Genomic DNA, 4,855 nt, shown 5'->3' on the forward strand with positions numbered 1-4,855 from the left:
ACTGACTGAATGAATGAAAAAAAATATTCATCTTCTAAAATAATAAAATATTAAATCGTATTTCTTTTTTTAATTCATAGACCACTATTAAATAGGGTAATTCAACACTTTTGAACGCAATTTCTCAACACCAACCGTCAGACCTCCGTATAAGGAATGAACTACCCTACGAAATTATATATAAACTAACAAATATTCGAAACAGCGATAAAGTATCCTTTTTGTTCTTTGGAAGCTTATTTAAGCCGTTATCACGCGTTTTAATCTAGGGCTTTATGTCTTAGATAATAATTTACACTAATATTATGAAATAAAAAACATTAGTTCGTTTATAGTCGACAGACTCTGAAACTCTACTAATCTAATATTAACGATTATATTTAAATAATTCCATAAAAAATTATCTACGTCATAAAACATTACGCTACCCTTTATAGACGTGGAAATGTAGCAATATACTCACTATCACTTTTTCTAGTCCTAAATCTTCTTATATATAAAAATGAATCGTATAATTGTGTTTGCAGACAAACGAAAAAAAAACCGACTTCAATTACATCCACAAGTAATACAACGTAGATCGGCGAAAAAATAGTCAAGTAACTACGCGTTATCAAAGATTACTCAAAAAGTAGTTATCAGATCTCGATAAAATTTAAATGTGACCACATGATGAACATCAGCTTTTCATTAAATTAAAAATTATCAAAATCGAAACACCCAGTAAAAAGTTATTGCGGATTTTCGAGAGTTTCCCTCGATTTCTCTGGGATCCCATCATCAGATCCTGGTTTCCTTATCATGGTACTAAACTAGAGATATCCCCTTTCTAACAAAAAAGAATTATCCAAATCGGTATATCCAGTAGAAAGTTATGCGGTATAATACAACGTAGGTCGACGAAAAAAGCGTCAAGTAAAAACGCATTATTAGATATAACTCGAAAAGTAGTTGTTAGATCTCAAATAAATTTAAATGGGACCAATTGACACACACCACCTTTCGATTAAAAATTTTTTGTCGAAATCGGTCCACCCAGTCAAAAGTTCTGATGTAACATACATAAAAAAAATACAGTCGAATTGAGAACTTCCTCCTTTTTTGGAAGTCGGTTAAAAATGTGTTAGTAAGCGTACAACTCAACAACGCCAGGACCAATTTTACCAATTCTTTTTTTTAAATGATCGTTAAAGTCCAAGGATGGTTTTTACGGTAAGAAAATTCGAATAATTTCCGTGAAAACCCTAAAAACAGCCCTTTTCTTTTTCACATACAAACATTTTCTAACTAAAACGTAGAGTCAATTTGAACTTTATTACCATTCAATAAAGTTCATGTTAAATAATATATTAGGGCGCATTTTACGTAAGTTATTAATGATTAAATTGATCTTATTCGTAGACCGCATTTTAATTTAATTTACATCCAGTAAAAATGGTATTAACTAGCTATTTCATATTACTTATTATATTGTTGCGGGGGCGTTGACAATGGAAAATTCCTGTTTTTAAACTATCGACTCCAAATTTGGTACGAATCTCCTATATGTAATGTAGAAATGATTGATGAGCGGATTTTAGGATAACTCATGCCCAATAAGGATTACGAGGTGGGCGTTAACAATGAAAATTTTAAATGTATGTAACTCCTAAACTACGGAACCAATTTTTATCAAATTTTGTACGCATCTATAATTCTGTCCAGCTTGGGAGATAGGGTAGTTTTTATCTCAATCAGACCTGGTAGGTGGTGCTGCTATCAGTATGTAGCTCCGAAACTACTGAACCAATTTTGATCAAATTTTATAAGCATCTGTAATTTTGTCTGACTTGGAAGATATGGTAGTTTTTATCTCAATTGAACTCGGTAGGTGGCGCTGCTATCGGTATGTAAGCTATCAAATTTGGTAGCTGTTTTCCGGGAGGACAACGTCTGCCGGGTCCGCTAGTATATTATAATTATAATTATTAATTTAAAATTTCACTGTTGTCTTCCATGTGACTCAATTACATACGATAACAAGCAGCATCCGAAACTGTATCTAGTTATTTTGTAAAGCCCAAAATCTTATCCGACTTTTAAATTTGGGAAAATAGGATTATACAAACAATAATTCCTGATTGTAATGTTTTAGTTTTAAAAAAGTAAATCGAAGAAAACCTTCCAAATGCTTTGATAGTTTACGCTATGGTTTAAATAGAGTTGCGATGTGCATAAAAATGACATATGAATATGTATACCATAACGTCAACTCTAATGCCAGAGCCTGATTTACGTGGAACTCAGGACGCCGGATGTCTCTATTGCACACTCACCTCAATGATTTATACTTTAATATACTATGATTGGTACATTTAAAAAAAACGAATAAGTATATTTCTATTTTAAGTAAAAAAAACCTTAAAGCCAACAGTTACCGCGATGGACTTATTTGAACAAAATATTAACAGGAGGTTAACACATTTCACACGTTCGAAACATCGTAATAAGTACTTGAGCTAAAAATAATATGAATTATTATTTTAACCTCCTTATGCTCTAATGTCAAGTTAAGAAATCATTAGATTTTTTATTAAAAACTTCTTCTATGTAACAATAGTGTCACAAGAACAGGGATATGGATTGGTATTAGTAGTGACTCTTTCCATTTGGTTGTAAAAGCAAAAATTCATTCATAGACTTTTTAAATATAATGTGCTTTTTAAATGCAAACAAGCGTACCACCTGATGGTAAGCGATTACCATAGCTTATTGACGTCTGCAACACCAGAAGCATTACAAGCGCGTTGCCGAACCTATTCCCTATTCCCCCCAGGAGGTCTGGTCACCTTACTCACCAAGAGAAACACAACACTGCTTAAAAGCAGTTTTATTTAGCTGTAATCTTCCGTAAAGTCAAGGTACTACCCCAGTCTGGCTGCTCCATATTTTAAGCAGGAAATTTCTTGCTGTGCCCTATCTCAGTTAAGTGAATAGCAGCATTCTGTCAGTTCCCGCTCCTTTGTTTTTATATAGATAGGTGTTTAAGTATTTTAAGAAATAGTCCTTTACTTACATTAAGATTACAAATAGTATCTTTTGTATGAGACATTGGGAGGTGTGTTTTAGTATTATTAAGATTCTGCTTTTTAAAAAATTTTTAAAAAATTCACTTAATTCTGCACATGTTTCTGTATGATTGTTAAACTGGCGATTAACTAGGGGAAGGGAGCATGGATAAGCACTCTTATTATTTCTTAAATATTTCTGATATGGCCAAAAATCTTTCGATCTCTTTTAATATCATTCTGCATTTTTGATTTAATTTCTTGTAGTAATTATGTTGTAATTTATTTTGTCTTTGTTGTCCTAGTATTTATTATTATTTACTTAGTACTAATGTTTATTCAAAAACATGTTAGTCACCTCAGTGAATGTTTACGTTATTTCTTACATTACATCATTGAAATCAATAATTCAGAAGATACCACACAATTTCAAATTACACGCAACCATAAATTCATTTACAGTGACGCTTTAGGGTGCCACGCCAATGCCGCATGACTAACATGACTTAATAAAAAGAAAGTTGATAGTAATAAATCATACAAATAATACAATACTATCTATTTTTTAAGTCAGTCTTAATAACTTGTAAGAAATAACTACTAATTTAGTAAAAAATTAAAAAAAATAAATTTGTTTTTTTAATACGCCATAACAGTACAAAGTCAGAAATTATAATTTCCCACTTACAGCGTATTTGAATCGATGGTAGGGCTGTGTAAAACACAAATTTCATTAATAAAATATTTACAGTTCACTCTTCACCGTAATTCAAAAACAAATTACGTTATGGTAACAATCAACACCACTTATAATATAGCTTATGAGATAATAATAAAGGGCTAGATGTACCCGCGATTTATTCGCGTGGAATATTCTAAATATCTCAAGTTCTACGTGGCGTATTAAGTTGAAACATGTTTTTAAATTAGACCTCCAACGATACAACTACGAAATCAAACTTTGTTCATTAGTTTAGCGTGATAAATAGATAAGCATAGAAACAAAAGTCATATAAATATTTTTTTATTAGTATTATTTTCCCCAAATATCTCCTTTGTATAGTTTTGAGAGACATAAACCATCAGCTACCGAAACCGGGCTGTCTGTCTGCATAATTAGGTTCGTTTAGAAATTAGTAGATATACTAATAATTCAATTTTCATCAAAACCTATAATTTATATAATATACATAATACTGACATAATATTTTGGGTCATATAAGATAGATACATAAAAAATCACACATTTGACAACCTTGATTTCAGAACCGAGAAGCGTCGACTCCACATCCTTTGGCCAGTAATCCTTAATAACCTAAATACCTAAAAAGAAAAAAAATGGAAAAAGGATCCTTTTGAGGTTATAAAATAGGAAAAGAAAGCGTGTATTGCTGTTTTGCACTTATTGTAATGAAAAGTTTAGACTTCATTTTTAGTCTTTTGATAAGAAATAAATAAATACGTTTTACAGCATTTTTTTTAAATTTCACCTTTAACGTGATGAAGTAGGAAAAATTGTCCATAAGTGTTCTGTTATTATTACAAACAAAAGTGTACTTTATTTTTGGGGGCTTAGATTAGAAATAAATTTACGAATACACGTGGTCCAATATTTTTCAGGATCTCTTCTTCAAATTGAGATTCCAATTAAATATATACAAGCTTTGACAATCACTACTTGCATTAAACTTACCGCGATTTAATCTGGGAGACATGTTATTTCGGTGATATTGTAGCAACATGTTCACTGTCTCAAAAGGACAATCGCAGTAATTCACGTATTAGCCTTGTAAAACTTATCTACACTA

The 4,855-nt window shown here is 31.2% G+C and overlaps 1 long non-coding RNA gene across 1 annotated transcript; it reads left to right on the forward strand.

Annotated features, from left to right (window-relative positions):
- The first annotated feature begins 1,847 nt into the window (after positions 1-1,847).
- LOC123654831 lies at positions 1,848-4,515 on the forward strand. Its single transcript, XR_006743275.1, has 2 exons — positions 1,848-1,885; positions 4,314-4,515. It is a non-coding gene; the product is annotated as an uncharacterized LOC123654831 (long non-coding RNA).
- The last annotated feature ends 340 nt before the right edge of the window (positions 4,516-4,855 follow it).

The sequence above is a fragment of the Melitaea cinxia genome, chromosome 6, assembly GCF_905220565.1.
Source record: "Melitaea cinxia chromosome 6, ilMelCinx1.1, whole genome shotgun sequence".
Lineage (NCBI taxonomy): Eukaryota > Metazoa > Arthropoda > Insecta > Lepidoptera > Nymphalidae > Melitaea > Melitaea cinxia.